The 18,862-nt window shown below is 37.3% G+C and overlaps 1 long non-coding RNA gene across 1 annotated transcript in view; it reads left to right on the top strand.

Moving 5' to 3' along the window:
* Positions 1-18,535, top strand: part of LOC128852310 (uncharacterized) — a 135,980-nt gene extending 117,445 nt beyond the window's left edge. The window contains exons 2-3 of the long non-coding RNA XR_008450059.1: positions 7,187-7,266; positions 16,011-18,535. This is a non-coding gene — a long non-coding RNA (uncharacterized LOC128852310). The remainder of the gene's footprint in view (positions 1-7,186; positions 7,267-16,010) is intronic.
* Positions 18,536-18,862: the final 327 nt, after the last annotated feature.

The raw sequence follows: 18,862 nt of genomic DNA, 5'->3' as shown, positions 1-18,862 counted from the left end.
AATTCAGAGATGGTTGTAGCAACTTTCTTCTATCCATTGCTGGAACTAGGACTATCAATGTACATACTGCCTTTACAGCATGGATTGTCTTGCACCACTATCCAATATTGACACTTGGATGCCAAAATATTTTTAGTACTATTTCTACTGCCATCAGCAGGAGTATCAATAAGTGTTTATAACAGAGCAACAGTGCTAGATTATATTGTAAGAGCTTATGTTGAGTAAATCATCAGTGATACTCCAATTAGGACATAGGACATAAAATTAGGACATAGTTTAGTGCAACTTGTAGACCATATTCCTTAAGAATGGCCTTAGCTTGTCACACATACTTGTTGCTGTAGGCAGAACTCCTCCAGATGTGTGTGCTTTCCAGGAGTTTCTAGAAAAAGCAGAATTCAATAGTTTACATTTCTCGTGGGTAAGGCCTTTCTAAGTGTCATATAAAAGCTGGTGATAAAAATTCCAAAGGAACTCAGCTGAATGTCAGACCCAGCATGTAGTCGATAAGGCTCAGTTATTCAGTACCAATACAGCATGGCAAAGCTATGAAGACATTGCTCATTTCAGCTTCTATTGCCGAGGTTGGGTGCTTGACAACTCAATCAACAAAGGATGAAAATGGAAGAAGAAATCTGAATCACTGTCTTCTGATGAGAAAGATATTCAGAATGATTCTTTTGTTCCTTCCTTTCAATAGGAGGCTGTAGGAAAAAGATTAAAGAAAGCTTAAAAGCCCTGTGTGGTGTCCTAGGAAGACACAGGTCAGTATACAGTGACATCAGCAATGGCAGCAATGACCATGCTGTTCTCCCAGGAGAAATTCTATCACTTTAGACAACTTTCTTTCCTCTCTTCCATGTAACTTCTCTACAGTTGTACTCCTCCTGCATATTCCTTCCTCTACCTTAGTCTACTAAATACCCACCTACAGAGTGTATATTTCCATGTGCTGAGTAAGCAACTCTTCTCTCAGGCAATGATTTTCTCACTCAGCACTTCCTCCTCAAATTCTTTCAGTGTCAGGCTACCACCCACTCAGATAACTATCATCCTGCTATTCAAATCAATGCAAGTAGATACATACCCTTTTTTTCTTACTTTCTTGTTTTCTCACATTTTGCTCTTGACTAGTTGGGGCAGAAGGATAAAGACAAGCAAGTAGCACTGGGCCCATTGCCCTTTGAAGTGAGTTTAGCTGCCCCAGTAATGAACTTGTATGGGCATCTACTGCCAAACAAAACATCTGGTCAATCCTTTTTGGAAACAAATTACATCCCTATATGTCAAATTATCTTTATTTCTGATTGAAAAAGTATGACCCACTATTGGGCTCATCCTCAAGAAAAAAAAAATCTCTCTTTCTCAGATGGGGCAGACATTCATCATTCAATCTGATCCTACTGCAGTGCAAAGAAGGCTGAGACTGCCTTAAGCTGCTTCCGGTACAAAAGCTGTGGGTTTTACTGCCAGTGGAGGCAATTGTGTAAACCAGTACAGAGATGTCAAACTGGGCTCGTAGATAGCTTGGTCTATTGTGATGCGAAGTAGCTTCTAGTTCCCATTGAGATGTGTGTAGGCCTTTGTCACCCAATTTTCCTTTAATATTTTTTTAAGTTGCCTTCCAGTATAATAAAGACTCACCATATTTGTAAACCAGACTTGAAATTCTCATTATCTATGAACTGATAACTCTCCGAAATCCTTTTATCTATGTGTAGCCTCAGTCTGATGGCTGAAAGTAGCTTCAGGCTGTCCTATAGGATAAACCATTGTGAGCCAAGAGTTTGACTTTGCTTTTCCATTATAGGCCATACCATCATCTTGCCCCACTTATTTTAAATTCTATGTGTTCCATTTACTTAAATGGAGATATTTGAAGTTTTTACTTGTATACACATTAACACAATTCAAACTACTAATTTTTGTACTTCTTTGCTTCTCTGGCCCATGGTTTGTCCAAGAACAGTGTGCTGATGATGGTATTGGAAGTTGGAAAACCGTTTTGCTGTTTCAGGCTTTACATGGGAATATCAGAGCCACAACTTACACTGCAGCATTATTTTTATTTGTGCCATTATGTAGCAGTTGCTACTGTGGTGGAACCATTTAAGAAAAGGCCACAGATTTCATATGATAACTGCAATGCCCAAGGTACAGAATGGCAGAGTTAAGGGTGTTGTAATGTTTCCTTAATATTACTTCAGTATATTCAGACCCCAAGCACTATTTCCTAATCAAATGAAGCACTGCAGAACACAAAAGTGTTTGTACTTTCCTTCTATCAGTCAATGCACAAACTGAGAACATTAAAGTCCTGTTTTCAAACAGAGATGTGACAGTGGAAAATAAGAGCTGATTGCTTTGCTGTCCTGTGAAGCTATCAAAATCTGGTGAAGTATTTTTCAGTAATCCACAAAGTTGACATGTTCTGGATCTCAGTTCATTAAATAAATCTAAGTATGACACGTTAATAAAATATGTTAAAGGCATTTATTTGAGGCCAAAGTCTGGAAGCAACACAGAACATGTCCCAACGATAAAGCTCCTACACCTGGATGTTAACCTTTTCAATACCCTATGGACATATGGCTTCAGTCCAGAAAAGCAGCACCTGTTGTTCCCTGTGAATGTCTGCCATAAGTCCTCATATTGTAGAGGAGTTAAATGATACATCTGGAAAGTAGGGAAGCACGTTGACTCTGAACATGCAGAGTTTACTGCTGCTGCGAGATCAGTGAATCAGTAGACACAGTACAAAAATTGTTCACTCGCAGCTTGCTAGATTAGAGAACAGGGTTTGGATTCAGCCTGTTCATGTCCTTTATTATTCACTGTTCTCAAATACTTATGTGAGCAAAACTATGTTCCTACAAACATCCACAAACAGCAGATTTGAGGACTTGCCAGATGAATATAATCAGAAAACAAAACCTGTTTTCTGATGAAATGGCATTCATTTTCGGAGAAAGCAACAGCTCATAAAGAACAGACCATCAGTATTGGAACAGATATAACACAACGTGACTGGTCGCAACACTCAGCTAGCCAATCCTAACTACTGAATGATCAACCAAGTCCTTCTGCTTTGGATTGTCCAAGGCTTAAACAAGCCATCTGCAAATAAGGAGCAAGAACAAAGCTATGGTCTTCTCTGTGCTCTTCCTCAGGAAAGGAATTCTGTGAAACACTCTTGAACTGGACCAGGGTTCAGCCAGTGGAATCCTGGATTGTCTTCCAGAAAACATAACAGTGTCCCTGTGAGTCTGAATTACTTTGACAGAATTAATTTTAAATATATAGATGTCATGCCACAAACACATGACAATTCTGGGGTTTGAAAATACAGAGGTACAAGTTGGGGGATTTATATGGCAACAGATTTTTCCTACCTTACTCAGTGCTAAAAGAAACTGAAATTTAGAAAATGAATATGTAATTAAAAATCCCACACAAAATGTAAAGAAAAATATTTTTGTTGTGCTTTTTCTGTGCCAATATCACGAAGTAATTATACAAATGCTTAGTGAATTTCAGTGCCCTGCTGCTTTCCAGAAAGCAGTGTGACAATTTACCAACAACAATTAACATCTTTACATTTGTTTAATTCTATTTGTGAGTAAAGATACTATACATGGGGTTGGGTTTTTCCAGTCTCTTATAGATCAGGGTTTTATTCTGTTTCTATTTCAGATGGACATTGCTGTACCTTTAAATACAAAATAGATATATATTAATATTCTCCAAAAAATGTGAAGCCTTGTTTGCAATCAATGCATATTCCCCTTTTGTGTAAGAATAACAGATGTTGATAGAAATAGCCATTGGGTTTGTAAAGAACCCATTTCATGTGTCAGAATAGTTGTGCCTCTTCTAGATGAAATGTCAAAAGCAGGCAGATATCTCAGTGTGAAATGACCTTAAGAAAAACCTGACCTCGCCAAAGATGACCTTTTTCCAGCAACAAACATTAAAATTACAACCATATTGATGCTTCATCTTCAAAAACAATATGTATTCTTTTTTAGTATTTTTTGTCTTGGCATCCTACGTATTTAAAATAAAGATGTACGTTAGTCCACATTGTACTGTTTCTGCTAAGCTGATTTGTGGTCACAGATTTGTTTTTTAAATGTATTCATACACAGGGACATGCATAACAATATTTTCATGAACGTAGATATACATACAGACACATACATAAATATAATTATATACATTCATAAAGGATCAAACAAAATTATCCTAATTTCTCAAGGGGCTTAACATTTTTTTTATGTCCATATTACATTAATAAAATGTATTACTTACTGTAACCGAATTAAATCTTTTCATCGTATCTTCCTTTTCTGAATTTTTAACAAATCCCTATGGCCTCGCTTTCTTCAAGGAAAATGTATGTCATATCAAAGTGTTAATCAAACTGAAGTGTCCAAGGCTCTTATAAAGTAGTATTGGAGAAGTATTCACATATAATAGTGTATGTGTGTGCATGTGCCATGGCTGATTAGTGGCATGCAGTTTCTCCTTTAAACTAGGAAAACAAACCCCCAAACCTAAAATAATCCTTTGCTAAGGGCTGGAGATGTAAATTTTCTCTTTTTGCGAGTGACGCAGAATCTCAATCTCAACTTTTGTTCTAAAGTTCACAGTGATTTGAAATTAAAGGCTGAAGTTTGTATACACCGGAGATCTTCAGGAAGGCACCAGATGTTCTGAATGTTCTCATCTGTGTACAGGATGATTAATGAAGTACACAGGGGTTTTGGAGGTCAACAGTGATAAAAGTTTATCCAAAATCTGCCCGTATAAACCAAACATTTCTCACAGCCCTTCCTTAGCTGATATGCACCTCCAACTGCCTTGTTCCCCAGTTCCCTCTTTCCCTACCCACAATCTGTGTGGTTACTGAATAATCTTTTTCTCCCTTTTTTTCCTCCCTTTCTTTTTATCTCCCGGCACAGACATAGAAGAAAAGTTCCTTTTACTCCCCCCTGTTTAGGTGAAGTTTCTTATGTTTATTTCTCATTTCCCCCCCCATCTCCATCCCATTTCAAACAAACTACGTTTTTTTTTAAATCATTAAACCAAATCGCTGAAATGCCTATAAATTATACTTTATTTTCTCTGATGTGGTTCTAAGCAGGATCTGCTACCCACAGATTTAATCTTGCTTTATTTACTTTGGGGTCTTAGTGAGTTATCATTATGTTTCATACTGCCTATGTTACTAAACTGAGAAACCATCAATAACTGCTAAACTAAAATTTCACAATTTAGCGCATATTATCTGCTTGGTAGCTTCAATTTCTCTCAGTCCCTTAAACTTACACAGAAAGTGTCCTTTACAATCTTTATAGGGAAAAAAATGCTTCCAAAATTTATATCTTCTTGTTCCTCTGCATCCTTTGAGGTCTTTATAGTATTCGAGTACTTAGTTCTTGCATAAAGACGCATTCAGGTTACACACTTTTTTTGATTGTGACTGTTTTTAGCAAAGAATTTTTTCAGAGTATCAGAGCAGAGTTTGTTCTAAAATGTTTGCGACTGGGAGAATTTCAAGCTCTCGGTAAATAACCAAACCCAGAACACATAAGAGTAAAAGGAGCTGCCTTCTGTCCCTCTGTCCCGGTCACAACGGGTGAGCTGAACGCAGCCAGGGAGGAGCCTGCCTGGAGAGGAAGATGGAAGAGATAGACAGGGCACAAGCTGGAAGCTATGCTATCTTTGTAGAGCATTTTGTTTTGCTTTCTGCCTAGTTTAGTCTCTGATTGGATAATAGGCTCTTTTCTTTAAAAAACAGTGGGAATACAAGGGAATCTCAAGAAGATGATGAAACATTTCTGTTCTTTAATGTGCCACAAGCACATAAGTGTGTATGTCTCTGTGTCTGAACTCACCAGATCCTCATTACCATTAGCTGACCACTTCCTTACTAGTCTTATTGTTACTGACTTACATTTCAGTAACATAAGTGGTGGCTTCACCTGCTTAGGTTGTTCAGGAAGCCTTTTTGCTTTTAAAGGATGCCTTTTTAGCCTCAATAAAGCCCTCTACTTCTCTGCTTAACCATAGTTTTATTCTCACCATTTTACTTTGGTTTTGTTCTCAGTGATACACAAACCATCTGTGCCTCTAACACAATGTTCTTGAATAGCCTCCAGGCTGTTTCTGTGGTTTTAAAGTTTTTTACTTTGCCCTTCAGCCTGCTGTTAACCATTTTCCACATAGTTTTAAAATCTGCCCTTTTAAAGTTTGTCACTTTGTTATTCCTGAGGGGAATTGCCTTCTATTATGATACCAAACCTAATTGTCCAATGATTGCTGTTACCTACTGCTGCTCAATTTTGTAGAACAAGAAAGCCCTTGAACTTAAGGTACTTTAAAAATAATATTAAGCCCATATCTAGGGCTAAATCCAGTCTAATGAAGACTGTATCTAAATTTCCATGGACTTTGTGATCACTCAGGAACTTACTTGCTAACATCAACAAGCTCTTGACTTTCATATCAACTCTGGCGTCACAATGGTGTGATTAGAATAAAGGAGAACAAACTGTGTAATCTTTACAACATTTAGCCTAGAATCTGAGGGGTTTGACTTCAGTTTTTTATCCTACCAGAGCTTCTTTGGGTGACCTTGAGCAAGCAGCCATTCTCTGGCTTTATGTTCAGCATAACACCATTTACTCTAGTTATTGATTCTTGGACTGAACCCTAATGTGGCCCCCTAATTTTGCTGGTCCTTATCGTCACTTGTCCACTAAAGGCAGCCTCGTCTTACCCCAACTCAGTATGCCTACAAAATCCATCCTCCCTGTCAGTAAGAAACATCTACACCTTACCATGAAGGACCATGGGAAGCACTGAAAGGAGGACTCTTATTATTTAGGACTTGAGGGAAATGCCAGGAAGATGTGCCAGGGGAGGTTTAGGTTGGATATTAAGAAAAAGTTCTTCACCCAGAGGGTGGTGGAACACTGGAACAGGCTCCCCAGTGAAGCAGTAATGGTGCCTTGCCTAACAATATTCCAGAAGAATTTGGGCAATATACTCAGACACATTGTATGGATGTTGGGGTTGTCTTATGCAGGGACAGGAGCTGGACTTGATGATGCTTGTGGGTCGCTTCTGACTCAGGGCATTCTATGATTCTGTGATTCTGTTATCTGTTTTTCTTCAGGCCCATAACCTAATCCTGTGGCAAGAACAAAAGGCATGGCTGGAGATTGTCGGACCAGAGTCAAAGTGTCATAAAGGAAAGTGAGTATTAAAGTAGAAGGCTTTCCAGCCTTTTTCCCTTAGGAAAGCAACTTGATTTTAGCCCAGAACTGGCTCTGAGAAATGCAGAGGTGAAGTGGCCACAGAGGCCACTTGCTACACGACAGCACAAAACCAGCTCCTGCCATGGACTGCAGACAATGACAGCACCTTGACTCTTCAAGAAGTGTAAGTTACCTCTGAAAACAGAAGTTATACAAGTCCTGCTAGCACAGGGGTCTCATCATCTGTTGGTGTGATGTAAGCTGCATCCCAGTTTTACTTTTTCAATAGTACAAATATATTGCTTAACTAAATCACATTCTAACATGCTATAAGCAACTGAATAATTAACTCCTCCCTTTCCTATTTTCTCCAAGTTTTGAAACTAGTAACAGCTGGTTTTGTAACTTTCTCCCCATTTTCTGTGGATGTCTCACGGTATGGCAGACTTGCTGGGTTAGGACATGTTGAGGTTTCTAATTATTGCTCTGCTTAGGTCAGGAATTAATTAACTAAGGTAGTAGGTTTAAGCAAGAATACTGCCCTACGTATCCCACATGTGTGAATAACAGTTACCATCATAAATAAAGATTTCCAGATTTATGATAAATAGATCCTACTAGTTCTCCTTTGCCATTCAGCAGTAAATAACAGTAAGATCCAATGTTTACCTAGGAGGAAGCTGATTTGCAAAGTCACTTGAGCATCTCTGGCAGAAATAAGCATGTAAAGAGGAAGGCGCATGTGTGCACAGTCAACCAGTGACCGCAGAACACAGAGAAAATTGACTACTATAGTATGATAAAGCATAGGTCTTTCTGTCCTCAAACCCATGCTATGTGCCTGGGATAAGGAAACAAACACCTGTACTTTAATGACTATCTTTATGCAAGCAGAAGACAGAAGGCAGGACTAGAAAAAAAGGGATGTGTGACACGAGGAGAGTTAGCTTCATTGTATGGGAATGCTGACAGAGACAGTCTGCCTCTGTTTTAGTCCCTGGAGAAAGTGCACGTGGACACACTAGATCAAATTTTCAGCTATAAATCAGTATCAATCAATCCACTGTAGTCAATCAATTTGTCATTTTCACTAGCTTTTGGTAGTTACGAGGGAAATTGACTCCATTTCTTCTGAAAGTTCCTTGCATGACCCTTCCGTCTGATAAAAGTGTTAAGTATTGGAGAGAAACAAAGAAATTGAGGATGAGATACAGAGAGAGAAAATTGGAAGGGAAAAGAAGAGGGAAAGATAAAAAAATAGGAGGAGAAAAGAAAGAAGAAGATGGATAAACTAGAGAAGACTGTACAAGACAATTCCAAAAAAAGAGGCATTTCCAGAATATTTTGGCCTTGTTATCATGGCAGCTACAACAAATAAATGTGTAGATCCTTTTGGCTTGATATGGAAAAAAAAATCCCATCAACTCCCAAGCAGTTGTTATAACGATGTCCAGAATTTGCTGGGCAACGGCAGCCATGGATGAAGAGAAAGTTAGCCAGAAAAGAAAGATGAGATAGAAGAGAGAGAAAGAAGGGAGAGAGAACCTAAATGCCATTAACTAAGAAGGGAAAATGATAATTAAATGATAATTTAAAGTGGAGAAAAATACTGTTAGTATAGATAAATTCAATATAGTCATCTTTCCCAAACTCAGATATAAATGTGCCTGTACTCTTGCATACAGCATTTGTGTGCCCAACACCTTGTGTCTTTTCTGGTAGTCCCAGGGCAGGACTTACTGTAGATTTGTGTAAGCAAACCAAGTTATAAATGTGCAGATATTTTTATTCCACATACCTGACCTCTTCTGCACTATGAAGCCAGGTTAACAATTGTTGCTTATCAGTGGCTCTTCACACAATGAGTCATTGGTGTCAGACTTTCATACTGAAAGAAGGAGCAACAATATTGTCATATGCTGGAGGAAGAATTGGCAATACAACTGAGGAGGAAAGAGAGGAACATAGCAAAGACACACTTAGAGCACCATCATATTATTCCTACCACGTCATGGCTTTATCCTTCAGTTTCATATATTAATACTTCCTTAGGTTGGGATTTTTAATCTGTTCTGCTCCATTGCACAGCTACATCTACCCTGAACTCTCGAGAGTATCTCTGGTTTCTTTAATGTCTAGCGTAATTCTCCATATCCTTGAGACATAGCCAAAATTTCTCTAGTCTGTAGCAAAAGATCATTTAATCCAATTGATTTATCTTTTCCCGCCTGACTCTGTAGTCAATTATATCAGATCTCTTTGGCCAAACTCTCTCATTTTTAGTTTCAAGGTACTGATGTTAATGAGAAGACATTTTTATATTTTTTACTTTATAGCTAATAGTGAAGACGTTATTATCCCTTTTAGGTGAAACTCTGAGAACCTCAGTTCTCTGGTCTGAGGCTCAGGTGTTACTGATGTGACCTTGGGTAAATTATTTAACCTCTCTGGATGCTAGGCTGTTTTTTCATATTGCCAGGAAAACTCAGAAGAGACTCCAATGAAATCTATGAAATTTCACCACCAAGAAAGGAATTTCAATGGGACAGACTTTCTCCTGTTTACTCCATTTTTCATGCCTAAAGTGGGTGCCATCATGGTTTTCTTCTGTGTCTTATTTATTTATAAAACATTGAAAACCTCCTGTGAAAAGTACTCGACTGATATAAATGATTTTATAGGTTATTGTTTCCTGAAAAACATTTGCCAGGCCCTTATGGTTTCCTGGAAAGCCAGCATAATTCAAAACAGTGTCCTGATACCATCTTACTGCCAATGTCTGAGAGCTTCCTTAAGGACAATGCTCGGACAGAGGGAAGAAACACAGCAATGCACTCAATACATTGAACTCTTAGACTCTGTCATTGCATATTACTGCATCATATGAGATACGTGATGGGGCAGACCAGATTAGTCTTTTGTCATACCTCCTTGTCCACTAGTAGCCAATCTTCAACTGTTACAAAGAAAGGAAATATTTATAACATTACCTTGCATTTATTAACTGTAGCATGAAATGATGGAATGAAAACGCCTTCATAATTTTCAAGAAAGTAGAGAATTAAGTGCTTTAGCTGTTAAGAGTTTGAAAATAAGAGCAAAAATGGTGGTTTATTAGCTCAATCCTTAGAAATTTTTAGGGGTAAATATTTCCTTCATTTCATCAGAGTAGTGCAGTGACAGTCATATACAGAATTGGAAGGTGGGGTTAGATTTAATTAGTTGAGGTATAAAAGTTACTTTAACTTTTCAGTGATAATGTGGAAAGAAGCTGGTCTAGTGGACATAGTCAACTATCAAAATGATTGAGATTTACACTTGAACTTCTGTTTTCTTTTCTGGAAGAGTAGTCACTTTTTTCAAATTTTCAGAAAATCTTGGAAGATTTGAGTTAATTTATTTTATCTCAAATTAATCCACTGAAAGACCCTTTATCTCTGATATCATAAAGTGAACACTTGGGAGCTTGGTGGGTCTCTTTCTGGTTTTGTTTTTTGGTTTGGTTTGGTTGTTTTGGTTTTGCTTTGTTTTTATTTCTTTTCCTAAGAAAGATGCCTAACTTACATCCAAGGAAAGCCAAACTACATTTAAAAAAAAAAAAAATGTGAACAGGAGCCTTTCAAATTTATTCAGACTAATGAGCTAGTCTAAATTTTGAGAATACTAATTCACAGAAGTCAGTTCTGTGGTGGGAGAAACACAACAAGGTTGTCACAGCCTGTGAACAAAGTGAATTGGTTATATGACTGACAGTAAAGATTTCTTTTAACATCAGTAAAAGGAGACCGAAGTGACAGGTAAGAGGACAGATGCAGAATTCTGCAGCACTCTGAGACTTTGTGTACTATCACTAAGGGACAAGCTGACTTGATACTGACTTAATAGGCTCAGCAGGGGCTAACGGCAAAGGGATGGAGACTGTAAATGGGTGTAATAGGGCTTCTATACTGTATCAGCATAAGCATGAAAACTATCTAGCTGGTTTTGGCTGAGGGAATTAATCACATTACCTTTAAAGTCAAGCTTATCTTTTAATCTAAGATCTGCTTGGTATACAATATTTCACAGGAAACATGCACATAATTTTAGTCACTTTTACTCATCTCTGAAATGAATTTAACATCACCACAAGGCAGCTTAAATTCAACATCATCTCTGAGGAAATGAAATACTGGAGCAAAACTATAAATGGGAATCTTAAAACCAAAGGGGTACAAGCAGGCACATAGCATTTAACATGCTGCATAATCTGCTAGCAAGGATGCCTGCATGAGAAAAGGTGAAGCTTCCACCTTTTTCTGGTGCATGACAGGTCCAGTCTAATGAGCTTCTACGACTGTGTTGGCTACTGCTTTCAGCATCAGATGAATTAGGACAGGAGATGTCTTGCCATCAGAAATAATTCTACAGTGGGAAGAAATCCTGCTGTGCTGAAAGTTGACCTCTTGGACAAACACGCTATAATAAAAAGTGCTATTTGCTGTGAGCGCATTGGGAGTTTTAAATCATCAAACTAAAGTACCCCAGGCTCTGACAGTAAAATTTTCATTCAAAGAAGGGCTCAGCTTCACAACACAATAAATTATATATGACTAGGACATATAAAACATTTAAAGATATACAGAAATTCGCTGTATTTGTGTTCAGTAGAGGAGTTCAGCTCTTGAAGTACCTTTTTTTTATGTCAATCCTGCCTATTCAGATGAAGGCGAGGAGAGTCTTTTTCTCAAAACAAGTAGAAGCAAAATGAACTGGCCATTCTGAATTTAATTGCTATGTGTGGTTTTATTGTGTATGGTGTGCAACCTTATGCAGAGACTGCAGATGGTATGCACCTACATGAGGAGGTTTCATTGCCCATTGTAATAAAAATGAAGGATGCCCAGAAATCTTTAGGAAAACCTTGTAATAAAAAAATAATCACTGTTGTGCACAGCGTTTGGGGTGTTACTGCGTGGGATATGCAGAAGGAAATTATCCCCAAGTAGCTGTCACATGAACTCTGTGATTCCCTGGTGAGGCTGATTTTAGGCACAACTGCTAAGGGAGCATGCTTCTAGTTTCACTGAGTGGTCACAGAACAGCTCTCGCCACCATAGACTCAAAAAAGTCATACTTGTTTCTGATTCCAACACACATATAAAAAACCCAATAATCAGGCTATCTGATGCAGCAGCTCTAGGGAGAAGTTTCCTTTCACCTGCACAATAGCAGCAGGTACCAGACCCCTCAATTGTACTGGCATAGACAGAAATAATTACTGCTGAGAAGCCTTTTATTTCCATGGAAATTAAGAGAAAAGGGTAAGGAAATAAGAAAATTCAAACTGGGCAAAGGTCAGAAATAACGTAAATGTAGGAGAGGAAACATTATTTGGGGCCAGTTCTCCACACATTGGCAAAATTTTCCTGGAGAAAAAACAAGATTTGGACAATAGACTCTTTTAGAGCATAGATGAGCTCATGAAGACTATAAATCAAGGGTGAGGTCTCTCTCCACTGCAAGTTCATGCATAGCATGCCTGCATCAGGAAAGGCAGAGGAAACATCTAGCCATCTCAAGTCATGTGAGCCAGAGGCACCTAGGACACTAGTGTGTTTTTCTGTGTGGGATACACTTGCTATTGTGTTCCCAGCTGGAAATGTACACAAACAAAAGTATTCAGATGTGCTCTGGCCCTCTCTGCTGGAAGCAGGGAAATAATAGTAAAATGGGTTTACGCTTACCCTGTAGATGTCCAGGATCCAAATTGTTAGTAACATATGGATTACACATGGAAAATACCAAAAAATAAAGTAAAAAGCCAGGAAATATATTCAATGTAAGCTCTTTGATAGCAAGGAATGACTTCTACCCTCTAACAGTACTGTGCCCCACACAATTATATGAAGCTTTAGATAATATAGAAACCAATCTAATAGACACTAACACATAATCATTGTCTAGCCTTCCTAAGGCTTTCAGGTACCTCCAAGGATTAAATTACATTAGCCTGAAATGCATTTTAGAGCTAGGATTTTATAAAGGGGCCTGTGAGTGTAAGGGTGTGTCTGCACCAATCCTGTAACTACAGCAGAAATAGTCTTTTATCAGTGTGTTGGCCTGTTTTTCCACATAGAAAAAAACCCTGAGGTACTCAGAAACCACTGACTTTCAGTTCCCTTAGGCTCTTCTGAAAATTTTGGTTTTATGTTTACTCCACTGTATGTGTTATAATTATATTCACAATACTGTCTGTTAAATGCCATTAATATATAGATCTCCGCTGCTGGTTTTATTGATTTTGGGATATAAGCTCAAGTGAATGTTTATCAACAGACCTCCATTATTTTACTCCAAAAAGATTGGCCTGTCTCCCAGAGGAACACTGTTTTTTAAGGAGTAAGTCTACCTATCTGCCCTCATGCAGCCAAATGTGTCCTTGGCTGCTGCTTCTCCTTCTCTCCCTACTTTCTCTTATACACTTTGTGCTTCACTTTTCGCCTCACTTTTCTTCCGAAGAGGGGGACCTTAAATCAAAACAGACAGTGTTTAACTATATTCAACAAGTTTGGAAATAGCATCCTCTTTTTTTTTTTTCTTTTTCTTTCTTTTTTTTTTTTTTTTCAATAAGAAAGAAGTTTAACTGCAGTGTCTAAGTATGCAGACAGATTCATTCATGTGTGTATAAACTCTTGCCAAACCAGCATTCCAGGGCAGGTATTCAGTTAATCACAGTTTGCACAGGGACTTCAGCCAAACCCTCAGGTAGCTTTGTTATGTTTTGGTCTTTTATTTGCTATAATTCAGTATCCTCCACCTGTGGTCTCTGGAACCTACCATAATCAAACTGGGAGGCATGATAAGTAAACCAGCTATTTACTCTCTGACTATTTTTTCTTCCTTCCACTCTTGCATGTGAAATACAATATTGTTCCCAATCTATACAAGACATAGGACATCATAAATGAGGGGAAGATATAGCACTGCCAAAAGGCAGAGTTCAACAATCAATCTTTATGGTGCCATAAATGTTTTTTTTCCTTCTTACTCTTTTTTCTGGGGGAAAAAAAAAAGATGTTATCAGGAGGGATTTCCGCACTTGAAACACCTGCGTTAAAATAAGTTGTAAAAAAACGTATTTCGATTAAATCTTCTTTCTGTTTTCTGGTCAATACAAATAACAGCATATTCTGAAAGCAGAACAGGAGATAAAACAGGACAAAAGGATCTTCACTGATCACTTACCTCACACCAAAATAGATTAATGAAAATTAATGAAATGTTAGGAAAGAAATAAAGTATCCTAGAAAGATAACTTCACACATACGCATACTCACACACACAGAGACAGAGAGAAGAACTGAGCTTGAAATCCGCTCTAGTCACATTAAACCCAGATGTTTGGACTTTGTGCAAGTGAAGTGTGGAGCAGCTGCAGAGAGGAAGTCCAATCTGAACCTGCAGCCAAGCTGAGTGTGAGGCCTTTGTATAGTTCCAATACAACTCCCTTCAGAACTGAGGGACAGAGGTAGGCTGTCCCTGTAGTTTCTGACTGGCATCTGTCCACCTCTCCTGCGTTGGTGCAGGACCCTCTTATTGTAACTGCAGACACCGAATGGGTTTCAACAAATCTCATTTAGGATACATTACTCCTCCTGAGTAAGAAAGAACTGACTTGTGTCACCAAAATCTTTTTTTTCCACATATGCATTCAGAGTCAAAATTCATAAAATATAATAAAAAGTTGTTCCGTAATAATTTATCAGAAAGCAGATTGTTTATAAAATGTAATGAAGTATTTATCCAGTTTTTGTTTTGCGAAAAGAATAAGGATATTTGTATGCATAGATACAGGTAATCTTGATACATAGCTGTAGACACATGCGTATATCGCATTGTTTACAAAATTTATTTCTCAGCTGGACCTCTGAAGGCTTCTGATACAATGCAATATCTCCCTTATTGAGATTTCTGCACATAATTTCCAACAAGTACTTAAACATGCTTTAATTTTATTCCTGGAAATGTTAAAAGCATTTAGAAAGCTGTTACTCTCTCTTAGAAGAAAAGCCCACAATATGAATATGAATACTGGATTAACTATTAAGGCTAATGTAACATTTTAATAATACAGTGGGTTCACACTGCTGGTTCCTTTTAATAACATAGCAATATATTGAAATTCATGCTACCTGGCAGAAATTGTGTCCATGGTCTCATATAATCATATTTAGAAGCTGCTTTCACACTGCATTGACTCAATTCAAGTTTTAGAAAAAAAATTATAATGCTTTATACTTAGGTAGTATCTTACATCTGAAGATCTTAAGGTACTTTAATTTCACATAGTATTAACATAATACAATAGTCTTTTCATATTCTCTTTTATTCGTATTTGACTTCTTCCTTGCCTTTTGTCTTCTCTCTCTCTTATCCATTGCCTATACACAATTATTCCTGCTTCTTTTATTTATACCCGTATAGATTAATTCCTTTTGATATGTCTGTACTACATGCTCTTGTTTATCTAGAATGAGTTCTTGCTTTCAGGTTTTTATCAACTAAAAGAAAGTAAATTCTAGAATTACAACAAAAACATACAAAACCCAGAAATGCACTTCTATATCCTAAATGTGTTTCTTTGTAGTTTAAACCATCAAACCTGATTACAGAACAATGGCTGAGATTGTTGGTAATTATGGCTTAGAAGAAAGATTTTAACTTTCCTGACACAGAATGCTCTCTCATGTTTTCTTCAAGGCCAAAACCGCAGTTGTTGGAGAGTCAAAGGATGAGGAAGTTTTGGGAACTGATTAGAGAGCAGAACTGACACTGACACACATCCCATTCCTCCACTACGCAGGGTCTGATCTCTTGGGATGCTGTCAGCTGCAGCTGGGGATTTGGCTTATCGGGGACCCTCCGCATCAGTAGGCACCTGCCTGTGGCCAGGGGAGTTAGACCCAACACTGAAAGCACACCTGAATTGTCTGGGAGACAAATGAAGTCCAAAGGACAAGTTGGCCATCTTCACTACGGAAGTCCTGTGGTTGGCTAGAAAAGCAGCTGTTATTCTCAATTGGTTATTTTATGAGGATTTCCCTGTTTATTATGTAGGAATCTGAATAATAAACTTGTGGATCAGTCATGTGTCTAGCTAATTCCATACATTTGTATATGGGAGCTAATTTAAAGAGAAAAGCTCTGTAATAAATAGCAGTTACACAGGAAAAAACATCTCCCAGAAATAACAATTTCCCCCTCTCTTCAATACTCAGAGATTGGCCTCATTTCTACTTTTAATCCAAAACTTGGTTTTTAGAGTAAAATTTCATTGGAACATTCTTGTTAGCTATGAGCTTTGTGTAAGTAAATAAAAAAAAATTAAAGTTTTGTCCAATTGTAATTCTTGTGACAATAGCTTCTGCTGTCTGATCAAGAATGATATATTGCCAGTTTTCGGTTGTTCCTTCTCAACAGTTTTGTTCGTCTTTTTTCTCATTTTCTTGTAAGAAATAATAACTAACAGATAAAAGCTAGCAATACAAACATTTTTGCTTTTTTGGTGGTAAGGAATGTCAAACACTATGTTACAAAAGAAGTCACAGGTAGTGTGTTAATTTGAATGTGACATTTAGCTCTTAATGTAAAAAACCGAAACAAAAGAAAATCAAAACAGTGAAAAGAAAGAACTCATGGAACCCAGGAAGTAACCATCGAATGCAATATCATTTGTTATCTTGTGCAAGAAGAGCCTTAGAAGTTATCTTGAATTTAGAGCTTTTTTTTTGAATGTTAAGGCAAGAGGGATAGCAAGGAGAGTTCAGATCAGAATATGTATATTTAAACAAAGTATTAAGTTTTGGTGTGGGATAGATCCAAACCCAAAAGAGGCCTATTTTCTTCATGCTGGTTTTCAAATTGAAAAAATGTTCCAAGAACAACTATTCTCATGAGGTTTTGGCCCAAGATGTTAGGAAAAAACAGATGATCTCACAAGACCTCTGACATCCAAAGAGCAAAAAAATCTCACAAGTCAGATTCTGCTACATGCTGCCTCTTAGGGACAAAAATTTGTTGAGAACAATCTACAGAAATATTAGGCTATTGAACTAAATATAAACAATCTAGAGATTATTTTTTAGCCTTATTGTCTAAATCCAAATTTGACCACAAGATGGGTATGATCTCCTCAGAGTAACCTATCATTGATGGCCATCTCTCACACCTATCAGCAATGGTTGGCTGGAAAAATAAACATTTAAAGAAAGAATATGGCAAAAGGAACATCACATTACAAAATGACTAGTATATTTTCATATCCCAATAGCTTTCATAATCAAATTAGAAATGATGACATGAAGTACCCAGTTCTTTATTGTGACAAGATAAAAGGAGGAAGATGGAAGAAGAAGACAGTTTGATTGTGGAGATATAGTGTGGTGGGGCTGATTTTGAACAGCAATTTGGGTCAGCTCAGAAAACTACTATCTTTAATTTTGTGTTTAGTAAAGGCTGAGAGAGTCAACAAATACTGCTTAATTTACACATACACAATATCACGCACACAGTTACGTATGGATTCAGTTTGAACCATGTGAATATTTACATTTCTATATTCGTAAGTAAGGTACTTGACATGTAGGTGACATTAAATACAATCACTGATAGGTGGGTCTAAAAATTATAAAATGCTATAAAATGTTTTCTGCACCTTGTTCTCTGGACGAGAACTTCAATAGATATAAACTGGCTTAGATCCACTTATTTCAGCGTCTATTTTATAGCAGCTTTAAGCCTGGCCTTATCTATTTGTTGTACACAATCATATTCCCTGATTATCTAAAAATAACACCTTATGATTGAGAGATGTTGTCAGTTTTGGAACAGGATTTTCTGTAACTTTTTGAATTTTACTAAACTGAGAAAATAGAACGTGGAATAGTTTTTGTCAGATTTTTAAGTTATGAGTACAGAGAGGATCTTAGAAGAAAATAATATATCAAGCTCATGAGTGTAAGACAGATATTTGTGCCATGATTTGCTTCAGCCTTGTAGAATGAAAGTAGGAGTAATAAAATGTGCAGAGGAGTGTGCAAACTGTTGTATCCCCTGAATTCATTGAAGATGATGTGAAAAAGTTGTTTGTATGCTTTATTATGTGTGGAAATCCTATAAAAAATGCTAGCTTGGAAGTAAAAGCGGTCAGAGATAAAGATCAGCATGATGGGGTTGACACTGCAATTAAACCTGAAAATCTCTTTTTATGTTACACATTAAAAATCTTGTTCAAACCAATAAACAGTATGAATAAACATAGTATGATTGTATGTGTGTTATGCATCTATAAAAGTAGAACGCAAGACTTGACTGTAGTATTTCAACGGTGTTTGGTTATTATAGGAGATATAACTGTATTGCAGGAAAGCTGTGGGATAAGACAATGTTTAGGCTAACACAGGCCCTTAAATAAGTCAGTGGAGTTTCTAATGTTCTCAATTCAGCTTTATTAGGAGCACTTTATTCTCTTAAATATATTACTGCATTAAAGAGGGAAACGCCCAACAGGACACAGCTAAAACAATATTCAAAATTAAGCCAGCTTTTGAGAT

This window comes from Cuculus canorus, chromosome 5, assembly GCF_017976375.1.
Source record: "Cuculus canorus isolate bCucCan1 chromosome 5, bCucCan1.pri, whole genome shotgun sequence".
Taxonomy (NCBI): Eukaryota; Metazoa; Chordata; class Aves; order Cuculiformes; family Cuculidae; genus Cuculus; species Cuculus canorus.
Note: the sequence above shows the minus strand (reverse complement) of the source record. Positions and strands in the feature narration are given on the sequence as shown.